The sequence below is a fragment of the Rhinolophus sinicus genome, chromosome 3 (genome assembly GCF_057876585.1).
Source record: "Rhinolophus sinicus isolate RSI-liver-muscle chromosome 3, RSI-T2T, whole genome shotgun sequence".
In the NCBI taxonomy this organism is placed as follows: Eukaryota; Metazoa; Chordata; class Mammalia; order Chiroptera; family Rhinolophidae; genus Rhinolophus; species Rhinolophus sinicus.
This window is the reverse complement of record NC_142503.1, coordinates 175,742,254-175,761,077: the sequence shown is the minus strand read 5'-3', so window position 1 is coordinate 175,761,077 and position 18,824 is coordinate 175,742,254. Positions and strand designations below refer to the sequence as shown.

At 39.3% G+C, this 18,824-nt stretch overlaps 1 protein-coding gene and 1 pseudogene across 18 annotated transcripts in view; both read right to left on the bottom strand.

The window, feature by feature from the left end:
* Positions 1-18,824, bottom strand: part of SIPA1L1 (signal induced proliferation associated 1 like 1) — a 350,224-nt gene that overhangs the window by 276,410 nt on the left and 54,990 nt on the right. The window lies entirely within an intron of this gene.
* Positions 10,716-12,350, bottom strand: LOC109448325 (adenosine deaminase pseudogene; annotated as a pseudogene).

Genomic DNA, 18,824 nt, shown 5'->3' with positions numbered 1-18,824 from the left:
AAATCCTAAAACATATTAAAGAGTTTCATTGTTAACTCCCAGATAATGAATTTGGGGTCAAAATCAATACGGATATTTGAAAAACAAATCCTCCCAAGCTAATCTAATTTACTGTTATTGAGACAACCCAGTTATCAAGAGACAGCAAGACTTGTGTTTCTTAATTTTAATGGATTTGACAACTCACGAAGACACAGGAAAAGTGTTCTTCCCAGAAAAATACATACCAATGGTTCTTTGATCCCAAGTTTTACAAAGTATTTATTCTTCCTTGCCCTGAAATTCTAAGCATAAAAATTCTGGGGTCAAATATATGGTGATGGAAGGAGAACTGACTCTAGGTGGTGAACACACAATGTGAGATATAGATGATGTAATACAGAATTGTACACCTGAAATCTATGTAATTTTACTAACAATTGTCACCCCAATAAACTTTAATTTTTAAAAAAATATTCTAGACAGAGAGAAAGTGTGAAGCAAATAAAGTGGCTGAAAAAAGGCTGAAGCAGTGATAAGAGAAATAAGTCCTTTGACAGGCTTATTATCTTCATCTTGAGGCTTTTCCATCTCAGTTCAAGTCACCTCTATCTACCCATTTACTTGAGCAAAAAAACTACAATCCATTCTCCATTCCTTTCTTTCACACCCCATATTCATTCTGCTAAGACCTAAAAATTCTACCTCCTGAAGACAATCTTGAATCCTTCATGCCTCTCCACCGCCACTGTCACCACACTGGTCCAAGGTGCCGTTCTCTCTCAACTAGACAGATCCTCACCAACCTCCTTTCTATCCATGACCAACTAAAAGGTTAAACTACATATGATTATTCCCCTGGCGAAAGCCCTCCAATGGCTTTCCGTGTCCCAAGATGTCAAGAAATGTGAAGGATGTAAGATTTTTACATCCTAATTGCAAGCTAGTAAGTTAGCCTGTCGTGGTTTTATGAATGCTGGCAAAAGACAAAAGAGTTCATCACTCATAGCAATAGCAGTAGCCAGAGTATCAGCATTTTTTGCTGCCAGTCCCTTATGTCCTAATTCCCAGCACAAAGAGGACCAGAGGACACCTGCACAGCAGTGGCTTGTGTTACAGGACAGTAACCCTGAGCTTGATGAACCCAAATCTTTTATAATGGGCAGTAAGCCTGTCTGACCTTTGCCCCCAAAAGAGACATTGTTTTTATTATAACTAGAGAATAAATCTGCCTGATCTTTGCTCTGGAGGGAGACACTCTATCTTCCAAGGTTGTTCACTATACAAATCATCCTTGAAAAGACAGTTCAGAACAAAGGCAGTCAGTGCAGAAACACAAGACACATGGAAAATTGCCTCCCAACATTAGAATAGTTTCTCACCATGTCTACAAGGCCCTGCATAATTGGTCCCTTTCTCTCCAGTTTCATGTGGAACCCGTCTCCCCAGCTTACTATGCTCTATCTCCCTGGCCATCTCTGGTACCTTCAAATAAGCCAAGCTCTTTTCTGCCTCAGGGCTTAAGCCAGTGCTGGGCCTTTTGTCTGAGATGCTCTTTCCTTGGCTTAGATGTCACTTCCTCAGAAAGACCTTCCCTCATCAATCCACCTATGTAAGACCCTACGTTCACTGTCTCTGTGGTTTGTGTCACTTTGCTCACTCATTCAATAAACATTTACTGAGCACCTACTATGTACCAATCATTATTACTGTGGGCATAATAATTACCTTTTCTGTGTGTTTATTTCTTTATTGACAGTCTTCCTTGAGAGTAGAAACCTTGTCTTTACATTCATCCACCAAGGCCTAGAAATTAAAATTGTGCCCTCAGTAAAACTATTGAATTAAAAAACTAATGTAATACTAAATATCTAAATATTTCCAGGTCAATATAAGAAAGCAGCATAGCACTGCCCAAAAAGCATGGCAGTAGGAGCTAGAAGTCCTAAATTCAAACCCTGGAGCCATCATTTGGTGGTACCTGAACTATTCTGTTCAGTTCTCTGTAAAGTGAAGAAAATTCCTCTTCTGCCTAATTCACAAGATTATTGTGAGGATCAAATGGTGGAATCTATCTGGAAGCTTTGCAATGTTAAATATAATTTAAAACCAGTAACAAACTGATAGTTAACACTTACGAGACAGACATTTATTCAACAGGAATATACTAGGCCCCTACTATGAGGACAACCCCATTGTGAAAACCATTAAAATATATAACTTAAAATGAAATTAGAAAATGTTTTGTTCTTTAATAAACTTGAAGGGGAGTCGTTCCTTCCCTTTAAATACCCTTTGGACATGCTTTTAAAACTTTCAGATAAAAGGTGAGTCACCTTTCCCTGTTCCTGATCCCAGACTAGTAAAAGAATGTTTTTCGGTTACTTAAATTGTTTTTAAGCAAGCCATTCAAATGCCAGTTTAAAAAATGTTTAGATTATATTTACATCCCTGAATGCCAATCTCCAAAACAGGAAATTTTAGCCTTCATGCAAAAGTTATGAACTAATTAATTGTGTCTCCTTTTACTGACTTCATCTGAAACCAACAGCAGTATCCTCATTGCAAGGTGGCGAGTGTGGATGTGTGTGTGCCCGTGTGTGCGTGAGTGCATGTGTGTGCGAAGGAAGAGTAAGCTTCATCTTAGATTTAAAAAAGCAGCTCCAGAGTCAATGACAGGAGCACGTATAGTGGTCATGCTGAGGGGTAAGCAGAGGACTGGCAACCTGACTGCAAAGACAGTCCACGCAGACAAGCCACACAGCCGGCATGAGTTCACTACTGAACTCATCTTTCATAACCTCACAATAAAATGACTCAGAATTTAATTTTAAAAGGTACTGTTTCTATGATATAAAATGACAATGAAGTATCAACTGATAAAAATGGCAAGTCTCTGCGATATTTATTAAAAAGGAAATAAAGCGGAACATGAGAACAGTAGGATTAAGATTCCTTTTATATAACATTTTCCAAATCCAATACACGTACACACATAACTAATAGCAGGTTATACTGGGCTAGTGAAAAGGAGGAATAACATGATGGGTGCTTCTAAAAATTAAAATCAAGAAGAAAATATGAAAATGAAGAACAGAAGTACCTGGAACGCCTCTCTGGGGCTAAGACAGAACCTAGGTTAAGAGGCAGGGAGGCAGGTGATCCCCAATGTACATCTGAGAAACATTAATGAAGGTACATATTTCAATACATATACAATTATATTTAGTACCTTTTCATTACACATGGGAGAGTCTCTCAGAAATGCCTCCTTCATGTTATTTTAAAGATGGCTACCTACTCCAAATTTGGGGGGCAGGGAAGCAGCAGTTATCAAATTATCCAGACAATCCTCACTAACCACTAATACTTTCATGATAGTGACTACAAACAAAATCTAGGGCATCTAGAAGCTTCCACGTTGGTATTTATACAAATACAGTCTAGACCTGTCTTTCAATTAAGTAATTTCCCTTATAAATAACAGTGCCAGTTACCTTTGAGTGCCTGCAATATCCCAGGCAGATTACATTCTCTATCATATGTAATCAATACAACAATCCAAGCAGATGGGTATTACCATCTCTGTTTTACAAGAGAGTACTAGCAGAAATCAGTGAACTTTTACATCTTGCTCAAGATAAATTAAGAAGTGATGGCACTGGAATTTAAACCCAAGGTGATCTTCTTCCAACATTCTTGCCCTTTTATGCAATGCTGTTGTCGCCTCTCAGTAAGTTAATATTTACTGTGTTCTTGGCACAATATGAGTGAATGCATGAGATTTACATGTATTATTTCATTTAATCTCTGTAATAACCCTGCAAGGTGGTTATTATTAGCCACGTTTTTTCCCCCCTTTGAGGAAATGGTAGTAGTTAAGGAACTTTGCCAAAGTCACACAGCCAACTTAACAACAGGACAAGCAGGAATCCAAACGTAAAATCTGCTTGATACAATGCCTGTGTTTCTACTACTGTATTATGCAGCCTTCACCTTACAGTATTTTAAATAATTATATGAATTATTGATACATTACTAGTGTAGTGTTCACAATATTACATGAAAACGTACGTTATAAGGTATAAACTGGTGAGATATGTATTTCATAAATTTTTTTTCAGAAAAAAATGGAAAAATACATCACAAAATAATTTTTATGGTATTTATGAGTGATAGAATCACTGATGAATTTTTTTAAATTTCTAGTCTTCTAGTTTTTCCTTAATCATGACATATAACTTACAAAAAGGTAAAGCGCGCGCGCGCACACACACACACACACAACTATATTTTCGTACAGACATTTCTCCCTCTGTTCTCTGAAACTCATCAAAGTTAAGTTTTGATTATAAAACATGATACAAGTTTAACATATCTTGTTGAATGAAAGGTGAATAACAATTAAAATATGCCACCGAATTAAATCGTGCCGAAATTTCATAGTAGCCTTTCGATTACTGTATTACACTCACCCCCAAAAAAGAAAGAGTAAGTAAAAGAGAGAGGTATTCAGAATTCCACAACTTGGAGGAAATGCTTAAGAGGAAAATTACTAAAACCAACCAAGTTAATACAAGATGAGAAAAACACCCTTGAAAACTACAGTGTGTAGTATTTGGGGGGGGGGGGGGGGAGTCAGTTTAGTGATTGTCCAGGCATTTGAGCAGATTAACAGTTAATCTGAACAACCTATTTAGTGGCTCTGAGATGCTGTTTAAGCTAAACAATTAATCAGAACGCGAATTCCCACATTCAACCATTCAACCAAATTTACTTTTCAAAATATATCCTCTTCTCATCTTGTCCAGTGACCACACACCATGTTCACAAAACCCCTTGAGAAGCACTGATGCTTCATGGTGTGGACTGCACTCACCAAAATGGGGAGGTGCAAAAACCTGACAATGGGAGACGCCTAAACCTCATTTCCCTAAAGGAAACCACGACTCAACTACTCACTGTATCATCCGACGAATAGAGTATCATCTTTGAAGCCATCAAATAATATTCATTCTAACAGAAGAAAACAGTATGGGATCAGGAAGGAGAAAAGGAGACCTCCAATTTTTTCCACACTGTTTTATGATCTAAAACAAATGTGGCAAAATGTTAAGATGTGATGAAGCTGGAAGGCACTGGATAATTCCTTTTCCTTTCCAGTCTGCTGGAAATACTTTAAAATTAAAAACAGAAATGTTGAATATGTGTAAGTCAATAACACTCATTCCTCATAATATACTCACATTGATTAAAATACACACACACACACGACCTCAACATATCACTCACTCTAGCCTGACCTGTGATATTTTACCACCCAAGGAAGCGTTGTTGATGAGAATACCAAACATTCTTCAATTTTTTAGTTTGCTCCTTTATAAATTATGAATTCAGAATAACTGCCATATGATAGGATAAAAAAATGAAGTCCTTCAGGTAACAATGCCAAAATAGTCCTAAGTCACGTGAGACGTTCTGTGTGTACGCCTTGAATCCACTTCTAAAATGAAAATAAATAGGTTTACCTCTTAAAATGGCCCCCTTCCAGAACAGATAGTCCTAATCCCCCACAGGAACGCACAGGCTCTCAAGACACCTTACAAAGTGTGCCACCTACTCTTTGTACCAGAAAAGTCCTTTTTGGTATTAAAGTGACAAGACGATATAGCAATGGCAAGCTTGTGGCCTGAAAAAAGTAAACAGATTTTTAGAAAGTGAGTTCTTAACTTGCTTCTCACTGAAAGAACCAGAAGCCACATTTGCACGGTGCTTTTGACTCCATGGGCAAAGGCACAAAGTGGAAACTGCTGTCATACACAGGAAACAGATGGAGTGGATAATGCAACTAGATAATCAACTGCCTCCCTCTTCCCTTCACTAGAATTGAAGAAACACTCAAGCAAGGAAACAGAAAAGCGAAAGTTCACAGCTGAAGCAGAACTTGAATATGCATCAAAGAGCATGTTATGAGCATCACACAGTGGTTAGACCTACATGACGAAGAAATTTTCAGCTCTGTGTTTCCTCTCTCAAAAATGAGTGTTACACTTGCCACAGCCTGAATTAAAACTGAAATCCATCTGTACCCTCACCAGCCAAGCAAGTCAGATATTAACTGAGGTGCAATGATTTGCTGTGTTTAAAAACAAGTATTTACTTTGATTCAAACACTTCTTAAACATCGACTGGGTTTAAGCCTCTGAGCAAAAAGCTGCAGAGTTCCAAAGATCACAAAGGCCCAGACTCTCCTTTCAAAAAGTTTACAATCTAATGTATGGAGAAGGATATGTAAAAACAGCAACAATACAAACCCAGTGTTGGGAGGTACAACTTCCAGGATGGCAGAGAACATACAGGTTAGAAGATAACTCAATGGGCTCAAGGAAGCACAATGATTAAGTTTCCAAAGGGCACAGAAAAGAAGAGGGAAAAGCAATTCAGGGGAGGAAACAGAATAAAGACAGAAAAGGCTGCCGTGCACATGGTGTTTGAGTAAACAACAAGTATAAACCATGGAAACACATTTTAAATATCAGACATCCAAATAAACACTTAAACTCTAAAGGTTATATGGAAATTTTCCCTGAGAATCATGGGAAATGAATTGGCTTTACTCTCCATTCAATATCTATCATCGAGCTTTGGCCTTGCCCTTCACAAAGGTAGATTCTTACTATATAACATCATTTCTAACATCTGTGAACTTGTGTTGGATCAATCATCACGTGATGACAAAGAGAACCATTGAATGCCATCACCCTAACTGTGTTAGTTATCAGCACTTGGCACATCATTCAGAATTACTGCGGCAGTGGGAATGATCGCTTTCAAAGACAGAGAAACTTGGAAGACTTGGATTCTATTGACAGCTGAAATATCAATGAGAATTTTTTTTTTAAAGAAACCTATTATGGTGGTGCTAATCCCTTACAAAGCTTTGTGATCATGTTCATCGTACAGAGAGGGGTAGGTTAGTAGAGAGGGGAGAGGAGAGAAGGAGAGGGAGAGGGAGAGAGAGAGAGGAAGAGAGAGAGAGAAAATGAGAGATTCCCCCCACCCATTTTATTGAGATATAATTGATATACAACGTTGTATTCATTTAAAGTCTACAACATAATGATCTGATATATGTACATGTTGTAAAATGATTACAAGTTTAGTTAACATCCATCACCTCACATATTCCAAATAAATGAGCATTTATTGTTGCAAAAGAAAATACAATTCTAATGATGAATTTGAAAACTTGATATACAAAAAAATTAGTTTAGAACGTTCGAACAGTGCCTAAATTGGAAAACAATAAACTTCAACAACTTAGCCTAAAGAGCTGCAATTAAATTTCAGTTATTTAATTCGTGTTAGGCCATAAGCCTTTCAAGAAAAGAAATACGCATATATACTACGTGGGAATCTTTCATACCTTGTAAAGCAGAATGCAAACCTTGCTACCTTAGGTGATAGAACTGCCTCATCACGTACTTACATAAGATGTTCAAACAAGAAGAAATCGTGGCTTTTACATTTAAAAGGCTACCTGAACAAAAGAAAGTCTGAATACTATACCTGGCAAAAAATGCCAATAAAGCACCCCTAACAACCAAACTGCAAAGAAAGTAGTTCATTGGCTGGAACCAACTGGAAGGACAAGGAAAAGCACTGATGGTTGGTACTGGGAGGCTAGAACCATGCCACAAAGTTTTTTAAACAACCTGCTAAGGAATTTAGAGTACCCTACACATAGCGGGGAACCACCAAAGCTTTATTAGGGAGTGTCACAATCAGAACCAAATGCGCACACGTACGTGTGTGTGCGCGCGCAAACACACACACATTTTTTTTTCATTTGCACCCAAAAAACTTCAACAGTAATGTGGAAGAAAGCCTGAAAGAAAGGCACTGAATAAAGAAGTGTTAAGTAACAAGGTTGTTGCAGTTTTCTAGATGAGAAACTAGAGCCTGAACTAAGAGAGTAGAAATAGAGAAAGAAATGAATTTGAGAGACTCAGAGGTAAAACTGACAACAACCTGGAAAACAATCAGATGTGGTGGCTGAGAAAATTGGAACCAAAATCAACAAAATTTCTACCGTGAGGGGCTGGAGAGCATGGTGGTGCTGTTGTCCAGGTGAGGGATGCACCCCCATGAGATGAATAACTACACAGTTCTCAAAAGTCATATTGTATCAAGTTTACATTGAACTGATCTCATTTAACTGAGATTATTAGTATTTACCTTCAACACAGTCTGAAATCATCCATTAGCCACACAAAAATCAGTCCTAGAAATACACTCAGGTCTAAATGGACATTTTGAAGTGTGTCAATTTAGTTTACTTGAAAGATCCGTCAGTAAATAGTTTAGATTTATCAAAAGATGCAAGATATTCTACAAAAGAAACATTGCACAAATGGGACTAACTCAAGTTTCTCTCCATAATGAATAACATTTGCTCAATGAATTTATTTCATATTAGAATATGTTTCATGCTCTACTTGATGAGTTTTAGCAATAACTCATTACATCACACTTTAAATTACAGTAAACCTTTGAAAATGACATGTAATAGATGGTAAATTATTAACGCTACTGAAAACAATACAAAAGTATACTTACACAATGTAATTAGGGTTAATGCCTAATATGAGCTAAAAAGGTATTTTAACAAAAAAGTATACCATTTTTATCATACCACCTTCTTTTTTCCCCCCTCAGATTTCTTGAGATATAATTGACAAAATTATAGGATATTTAAAGTGTAGAACTTGATGATTTATATGTCTATATACACATTGTGAAAGGATTCTCTCCAAGTAAATTAACACATCCATCACCTACATATTTACCTTTGGGGGGGCGTGGGGGCAGTGAGAACAATAAAGTTCTACTCTCTTAACAAATTTCAATTATACAAGTGTCATCAACTATAGTCACCATGTTATACATTATATCTTCAGACCATATTCATCTTAGAACTGAAAGTTTGATTCCTATGCCGCCTTCTTATTTTTCAAAATCAGAGTAACTGACCACTTAGACCAAATCTCTTTGTGGAACATGCTGGTTTCTAAAGATTAACAGACTGATCTTGAACTGAGAAACACACACAAATCCAGGTCAACAACTCAAATTACAACCATAAATGAACAAACAGAGGATAACAGTTGGCTAGGGGCATAAAAATTAGGCTAAAATGGTTGGGGCAAAAGAAACTAACACCTGTGGAGAGCCTCCTGTAAGTCTGGCACTGGGCTAAGAAATCCAGACACTCTCTCCCACCCCATCCCCACTGTACAATGAGTCTTTGGATAACTGGGTATGAGTTACATGAAAGCAGAGAGGGCTTGATAACCAGCCTATCTCCAGGTTCTCAAACAGCATCTGGCACACAGTAAGGATGCAATATAGATTTGTTAGATGCATGAATGAGTGGATGGATGGCTAGATGGCTCATGAATGAATGAATAGGTATTTTTAGTAACACTGTTGGTCTGGCCCATGTGTACAGAAAGAAATCCTGACACTATCAGACAAAGGGAGCAAGAAATGTTCTTCCAGCTCCTGTGTTTCCTTCCCTAAAAACAGGCTATCACAGCAGAACGGAAAAAGCATGGGCTCCATTATCAGACCTAGACGGGAAGCCAAGTGTCAGACTTACTGCAATGAATAGACTAATTCTTTAACCTTGAAGTTGTAAAAAGACATAACTGAAATAACATATTAGAGTACCTAGCAGGTACCTGGTACATGATTAGTACTTAACAAATATAAATCTCTCCGTGTACTAGGCCAAGGGTAAAGACCCTGGTGCTGACACAGAGCATCAGTGAAAGGCAATCTAGTGCAGTCCACAGCAGGACAGCGCTTGAATCACTTTAACCATCAATCCGAAAGCCTGGCTCATTATATCATCTTAGAGGATGAGCCTAGTAGGATGCAAAGACAGAGCTGGATTCTGCCAGTGTAACAAAATACAAAACTGGCATGTGCTCAGTGCTTGATAATTTCACACTTGCCACAATTAAGCATATTTATCTTTGCTATTATGTCAATAATGGATCATATAATATTTGAAGTATACAAGGTGTGATAGAAAATACAGTGAATGTTTAAATTTTAAAAAATTTATTACAGCAAAAGACACATTGCCATTAATCCCCCTCAAAATACCCACCGCCCCCTTTGAACACACTTATTCCATTGTTCTTGCCACTTTCTGAAGCAGTTCTGGAAGTCCTCTTTCATGTGTCTTCAGTTGCACTGTCGTGGCTGCCTCGATGTCCTGAATCGATTCAAAATGTTTTCCTTTCATGGTCATTTTGACTTTGGGAAAAAGCCAGAAGTCACACAGTGCCAGATCCAGTTACTAAAGTAGATGAGGACACACCATAATGTTTTATTTGACAGAAATTGCCATACACCAGAAATGACGTGTGACATGGAGCATTGTCATGATGGAGGATGAACTAGACACTCACGAAAGAGGACTTCCAGAACTGCTTCAGAAAGTGGCAAGAATGATGGGTAAGTGTGTTTGAAGCAGGGGGCAGTATTTTGAGGGGGATTAATGGCAATGTGTCTTTTACCGTAATCAATTTTTTATTTAAACATTCACCATATCTTTTGATCATACCTCATATGTTACTGACTTGATGAAATTATGGATCATCAAATTTTTTTATGTTTTTATTTTTTTGCCACACAACACCAGGCATGTCCTTCTTTATTGAACACCAGCTTTTCAGCACAAGTCACCATAGGAGGAAGGTTTCAGATCCAACCAGGCTCATAATCGGGAGAGAGGTGTGGCCATGCTGAGGTATACATGTGTACAGAATGGACACACAGGCTTCAAGAGCAACAATGGACCAGGAGTAAAGGTAAGAGTGTCAATCAACCTCCCCGAGTTGTGAAGACTCCATCTACAGGGTGAGGGATCAGAGAGGCGACCGTGACGTCTTCATGCATGCTGCCCTGCAGAGGCCAAAGGTGGCATCCCATAGGCTTTATAGAGCAGATCCAGAAGCTCCCTCTTCTCGTCTTCTGGAAGGAAACTGGACTTTGCTGCGTTGATGTTCAGTCGCTTAAACTCCTCTTCTGTAAAGCCCATGTCCTGTTTGGTCATCTGGCAATCAGTGTCCAGGTTAGACTTGAAGATAAGCGGGTCATTCGTGTTGAGTGAGTGTTAGCCTGGCCATTTTTGAACCAAACGACAGCGTGCTCCATGCCCAGCTTCCGGGAACCTGTAAGGTAGCTGGACCAGGGGCAGACCTCCAAGTGCGTGTTCTCCTGTCGCAGCCTGTTGCAAAGGGCCTCATCCTCCAGTGTGGCAAACATGTCCCAGGCTCTCACTCTTGAGCGTGTCCACAGACTCTTTCACTACCTCGGCAGAGCCAGCCTCCCCTGTGTGGACTGTGCAATGAATGCGGCTCTTCACAGCCACCTCATAGGCCTTCACACACTTCCTTCCAGGGTCTCATCTCCAACCAGGTCAATGGCCACCACGGTCTGCGGCTGGTACTTCTCACACAGCTCCAGCACCTCGAGGGGCCAGTTGGGCTGGTGACGTCTGCAGCCCAGGATGGACCGCATCTTCACCCGAAATTCTCACTGTTCCTCACCGGCCCTGGTCCACTAGGGCCACCACCTTGTCGGGGGTGAGTACCCCTTCAGCCTGGCTCCAGGGGATTGGCTCCATGTTAGAGTTGGCCAGCAGGTGTGGGCTGTAGCGCCTCCACATACATCACGCCCTCCTTGACCCCCATCTCAACGAACTCACAGGCAATCCTACCGATGGCCTCCCAGCAGCCTGCGATGGCAGCCATGTAGTGGTTGAACTTGGCCAGGAAGTCCAGGAGGCTTAGAGGCTTGTCCATGCTGATGATGTCCTGCAGCTTCTCAGCTGTGTCAGCAGGAAGGGTGACAACCCCCCAATCCTGCCATAGTATAAGATGGTTTCGGGCTTGATGGCTCCATCTAGGTGGACATACAATTCCACTTGGGGCTTGTCAAGGCAGGTGTCTGGGTCATGGTGCCCTCTGCTGAAGGTCTGTGGTCTCAGCTGGGTCGGTGGCGGGTCAAAGATTCTTTTTAAGAAAAATTTCTTAAGAGCCCTCTCCAGGCTTCATCTTGAACAGACCAAGATAACTGCACATTTGGCTATAATTGGGCCCTTACACATTTTCTCTTTTACACTTCAGTAGCATTACATTATACAATAGGGCCCAAACATCACTAAAACCCCCAAACTTCTTATGCATAATTAAAAAGGTGAAAATAACTTTTTGACAAGTTCTAATACAGTTTCTTCTTTTGAGTTAGGAGTAAAATAAATCACATAAAGTAGTCTACCTAGCTTTCTCGTTATTGCTTACCCATCAGGTAAAGGCAACAGCAGGTCATCTTTCCTCTTAATGAGTTTAGCAAGACATTTACCTGAACTTTGGAAGGTACTCGGAGCGTATTTTTCAATTGTAAGCTTCAAGAATATCTAAAATACTTTTTTTTTTTGCAATATGAATTCACATCACTTACCTCAAACATGAATCCAAGTCTCTAAACTCAAATACACACTTAAACAGTTTACTTTTGGATGAAGGTAATTTTAGTCACTGCTGATCTTACAAAAGGTGCATACAGTGGGAGAGATGGAGAATAGGAGAACAAATTTGGACAGAGGGAGACAATCACACCAGAGAAAGCTTTTCCAGTATAAAAAGTTTTCTTAAAAATAAAAATCTGGGTATCAATCATCAAGTCTAGAGAGTAGATCAATGGAACAAGAGATCAATGTAACAGTCTGAGAAGTTAAACCAATGTACAAAATCTCTACCTACAAAATAATAGTCCCTTATGTAAGGTTCCAGTTAATAAATCAAAATTTGGAAATGAATACTGTGTAATTTGGTGAACAGAGGAACTGAAGCTGTTTAGCACAGTAGGGGAGGTATACCCAATTTTGATTAGAATCAACCAGAAGCTATAAGGAAAAGGATTAGTAGGACAACTCCCCGAAGAAATCTAGGACAGTATGTTGGCTGGGAACAAAGAAAAAATGTGGGTAGCAAGTCTTAAGGTCCACCTGTAGGAGCATCTGATCAGCTCCAACACCTTTATCCGCCCCTGCCAGGCTTGATGCCACATACATACCTTGAAGCTTTCCGAAGATAATAATACTGCCCTAGTAAAGCTACCAGCTGGGAACAGGGTTCACTTATTACTCTATAAAATACTTGTCTGCTTGGAAATATATTTGTCATTCCATGATAACAATTGATTTTCTAGTAGATAGCAATGTTCAGAAATGTCTGTTTAAGCACATCCGATTTGCCAGGGTCTGATCAGCCCTGGATAAGCAGACCACTGGTGTTGATGAATTGTGAAGTCTTTTTAAAGCAAGTCCTGCAAGCATGAGGGTGGTCCAGTAACAGCTTAGAAATCAGCTTTTGCAAACTGCGCTTTGCACTACATTAGAACCCAATCTATGTTAAGTGAAATAAGTCAGACAGAGAAAGACAAATACCATATGATCTCACTTATATGCGGAATCTAAAGAAAAGAATAAGTGAATGAACTAATCAGAAACAGTTTTGGAAACATGGAGGAAAAACTGAGGGTTGCTAGAGGGGCGGGGGGTGGGGATAAGGGGAAGGTGAGAGGTTTTGGGAACGTACAGAGGGATAGTGGATGGGGGGAGGGGGGTTCACACAGTGTGAGGGATATAAATGATAAATGTCTAAGTTTTGCTTTGTCTTGTGCACCTGAAACTAATTAATAAAAAAAAAAAAAAAAAAGAACCCAATCTGTATTTTAGTTGCCCATAGTGTGCGTCTAATTTTCCTTGAAACACTTCTTACACAGATTCCCTTCACTCCCCAATACTAATGTTTTTCTTTAAATACTTAGCACCTCTTTACCACAATTACCTAAAAACACGGTGACTTTCAACTTTCTCTTACCTTCATTTTACCCTTTTTTAGTCCTAATTAAGATGTTCTTCTTCAAACTATTACAACAATTTGAGAACTCTTAAGGAGTTTTAAAAGAAGGAAACCTGGATTACAAAGTGGTCTTGAAGAAACCAGGAACACCTCACCAAACGAGGAACACCACATGACACCCTCTCCACTTGGCATCTTTAACAAAGGATTCAAGAAAACTGCATCCCTGCACTTCTCGGGGCTTTAATCAACCAATCATGGATGTTAATATCCAAAGCCAAAGCCACAATAAGGTATTGATATGATAAAGCAAATGACAATTATATTCATTCATTCAAAAATTACTGAATGCCATGGATGTGCCACTTACTGAGTGCCATTTAGGCACCGAAAAGTCAGAAAAAAATACATAGTCTCTGTCTTCAAGGACTTTATAGTCCAAAGGAGCAAGCTAAACAACGAAATAAAAATTTTCAGTAATACTGTAAAAGAATCATATGTTATGAAGTAACTAACTCTAGGGGCGCAGAAAAACTCGACAGATGCTAACTTTTAAGCTGGTCCTAAAAAAGGAATACAAAATTTATTCAAAAATAGACCAGGAATGTTTCAGAAAAAGAAACAGCAAGGGCACCAAAGGACAAGAAGTCACATTATGCAAAGAATTTCCACATCACTGGAACAAACAAGGCTCAGTGACAGAGTGAGGAGACATGAGTCAGTCAGGAAGCAAGGTGGCCTTCTGCCCTGTTAAGGCATCAGACTTCATCCTATGGCTAATGAGGAATTCCTGAAGCATTTACCTGTCGGAGGCTGTCTTTAGGACTGGGTATTGGTGGTCACAGCTTTCCCTGAGGTCCCAAGCCTCTGAGGCTTCCTCTTTCCTAGAAGGATGAGTTGGAGGCATCACTGGGGATGGAGATGAGTGGACGCTGTTCCTCCGCACGTAAACTGACACAGGCTGAACACAAGCCCTCAGCGTGTTCTTGGTACCCATTAGATATTGAAAGGCTTCAGGTAATCTAAAAATTGTGGAATCTTAGAATGGATAGGGTACCAGTGGAGCAGTCTCACTGCCCATCAACTGCCAGAAGTCCTTCTACACGCCTTGATAGATGGCTACGTATTGGACACCAGCTAATGTCCTCCCTCTCTGTCTTCTCTTCCTCAGAATCACTTGCTACAGTTCTTCCAACCAGGCATCGTTTGAAATCCTTTCTAAAATCTTCCACAGCATGGGCCGCTCCTTAGAATGTACTCTGGTTGGTCAGAGCTGGGCACAAAGAACCCCAGTGTCCTCCAAGCTCAGCCGAGTCCTGTAGATACTTTAGGTTCTTGGAGAGTACGAGGTATTTCCTGGTTGCACTGACCTTTATAGAAACGCAAGACCTGGATCATATTAAATCTGTGGTCAAATAAAACATGGTGTTCTTATTCATGTGAACTGTTCCCATAAGCACCATTTACCTCTCCTTCAAATCACTTAACACAGTTACAAGTTAACATTCATTTGTGTGACTCTCTGAGTAACGCCGACATCCACAGACGAAGTATGCTGAATGCCAAGCACAAACTGTCTTTTATCTCCTTACTATTGCCATTGTATCATGAGGTTTCACCACAGCACCTCTTCAAAGGAAGGGTTTAATAAATGTTAGATGAAGAATCAGACATGTACAAAAAAAATTACAAGGCAAGATGCGGTAAGTGTGACAGGAGCAATAAAACCAACATTCTGTGAAAGCCCAGTGTAATGTTTTCTATGTTCTCTGTGAAAGAAAGGCATCGTGGAAGGAAAGGCATCCAAGCCAATTTCTAAATAGTGTTTCAACTAAATATTTCCAGTAAAGAAAATATATGGGCAACAAAACAACCACTGAAAAGCATGTTTTCGGAGAACAGTTATTTACAAGGGAAATTGCTCACATTCAATTAATAAACAGAATACTAAACTGTGTGTATGTGGGGGGGGGGGGAGAGAGAGAGAGAGAAACTCTTAAAGGGTCTAAGCTCTGGCCTACTTGCCCTTCTTCCTCCTAGGAGTCTATTCCCCCAGGAATTATTGCACTATTTCACCCTTTACCAAGTCTCCCAGTCTCGCAAACATGCAAACCAACCTTCCTGAATGCTTTGGAGATTCATCAAAAATCAACACTGACAAACAGGTAAGGTGGTAAAAACAATACATGACACACCATGATTACAGATTCAAGAAAGCTCTTCAATGAGAAATTAAAATCCTGGCTAAAATGTAGGATGCACTAGGGAGACTTTGGACGTAAACAGGCGTGCCTGGCAGCTTTCAGGTCGTAAAGCTCCTCAGGTGATTCTGATGTTCAGCCAGGGCTGGGAACTGCTGTCCCAGACCCTCCGTCACCTGTCATTCATGTACTTGAGAGTATTTAAGATTCTACCACCTTCTGCAGGGAGGACTTCCCAGTTCCCCATCCATTCAGATTCCAGGTTACCCTACTAGGAAAGAGCAGGCGTGCCTTTGCAGACCATCATAGTCTCTCTGGAGTCTGAGATTTGGCACAGAAAGGGTAAGCTTCAGTCACTTTAAAAACGCACTTACAAGTAGGTGAATTCATAGCATTCCCCAGGCTATGAAAAGAGAAGTACAAATACATGGTGATGGAAGGAGAACTGACTCTGGGTGGTAAACGCACAATGTAATATATAAATGATGTAATACAGAATTGTACACGTGAAATCTACGTAACTTTACTAACAATTGTCACTCCAATAAACTTTAATTTAAAAAAAAAAAAGAGAGAGAAGCAAAAGTATGTAGGGGCCATCCACTCTTAAATCCTTAGTGTACATGGTAGACAATGCTATTCATGTGGTTTTGTAAAAAATCCCTTGTGATTGACATCCCAAATATGCAAGATAAATTAGAATTAACTTCTTTGCTTACAGCTTAGGTCAATTAAAATCTAGGCAGTGGTCTCTGCTGAACAAAAAACCTGCATATACATTTTTTTACTGAACAACTTTTGCATTACTTTTTTCACACTCATGGTACAGTATATTAAACTGAGTAGAAGTGAACAAAATATTTTACAATATCTTCCGACTATGGGGAAAGCTTAAAATTATATTTTAGGTTTACCTTTTTCTCAATAAATGCCATTTCTGCCAACTAGCGTTGTTTCTCACAGATGCAAATATCTGAATACTTGTACGCTGTATGTACTGTGCACTAATATCTCATTAACACACTACTCTGCAGAGCAGGATTTGGGCACAAAAGTGTCCACTGTTGGCCTCTTTCCAAAAAGATGCTGAAATGCAATGTTTCCATAAAATCATACGAATACTCGAGAAATTAACTTCAATTATTTCCAGCATTTTAGCCACAACAAATCGAATCGTACCAAAAGTATCTACTTTAGGGTTTTATTTAAATAAAACCAAACATTTTAATGGCTCAAGAAACAAGAAGACCACAAAAATCAAGTAACTTAAGCACTGGAAGGTTAGTATGCTGGTTAAGTCACTTTCCTTCTGTGTAAGAGACGTGTTTCCATGTCCTAGAACAGAAAGTCACGACACATTCCTGCTGAAGAACAATGTCTATAGAGGTAACAGGATTACACAGAGGGACAATTTCTAACACGTGCATGCATACTTTGTCCTAAACACTTCTTTTACTCACCAAATTGTTATGTGCCTTCTCTAATTCAGAAGAACCTAGCACTTAAAGCAAGCCACATGCACACAACTTTCTTGGCTACCCACCCACGTTTTTGATTACTGAATTAAAAACAAACGTCAAGATGTGGCTTTTAATAGCTATTTTTAAAAAGTTCTGTATTAACAATATTTATTCAGTCTATCTTTTCATCGCTATCCATATCTAAGTGCCAACAGGGTTTATAGGGAAGTATAAGCACACCTAACACAAACCAATGGGAAGGTACACAGGAGAAGTACTGAACTATGTAGGACACACAAGACCTGAGTTTGAACCCTGATTGAACGACACACTCACTCAACCTGGCTAAGCCTCAGCTAGGCCACCTGTAAATTAAAGACAAGAAAATCAGACCTTCTAAACCAGGGGTGTCCAAACTTTTTTCAATGTTTTTCACCAAGGGCCATGTTCAGTAAAATACACAAACAGCTGGGCCACTCACTCGAAGTGAAGTACGTATTGCCTCACCTGGTTTACTTAAGTAAACTAAATATATTTTTGGAATTTGCTGCGGGCCAATAAAAAATGGATCGTGGGCCGCAGTTGGCCCACGGGCCGCTGTTTGGACACCCCTGTTCTAAACAATGTTGCTGATGGTAGGTATTAGTGACATAATATACTTGCAAATTATTTTAAACTAAAAATTTAATAAGCATCATTAGGCTGCTGTTCAAGTTGGAAACCGCTAGGACAGTTTCCAACTAGAAAAAAGTAAAATATAAAATAGTGCTCCTCTGTTTACTCGTCTTTGAAGTTTTGCCATTTTCTTTCTCCCTTACTCCCTCCCTCTTTCCCATTCTTTCTTTCTTTCTTTTTTTTTTAATTAAAGTTTATTGGGGTGACAATTATTAGTAAAATTACATAGATTTCAGGTGTACAATTCTGTAATACTTCATCTATATATCACATTCTGTGTTCACCACCCAGAATCAGTTTTCTTTCCATCACCATATGTTAGACCCCGTTTACCCTCTTCTACAGTCTCCCTCCCCCCATACCCTCCGGTAACCACTATTGTCTGTGTCTATGAGTTTTCGTTTCATTTGTTTATCTTGTACTTTTGTTGTTTTCAGTTTGATATACCATATATCAGTGAGATCACATGGTTCTCTACTTTTTCTGTCTGACTTAGTTCGCTTAGCATTATAATCTCAAGATCCATCCATGTTGTCACAAATGGTACTATTTCATCTTTTCTTATG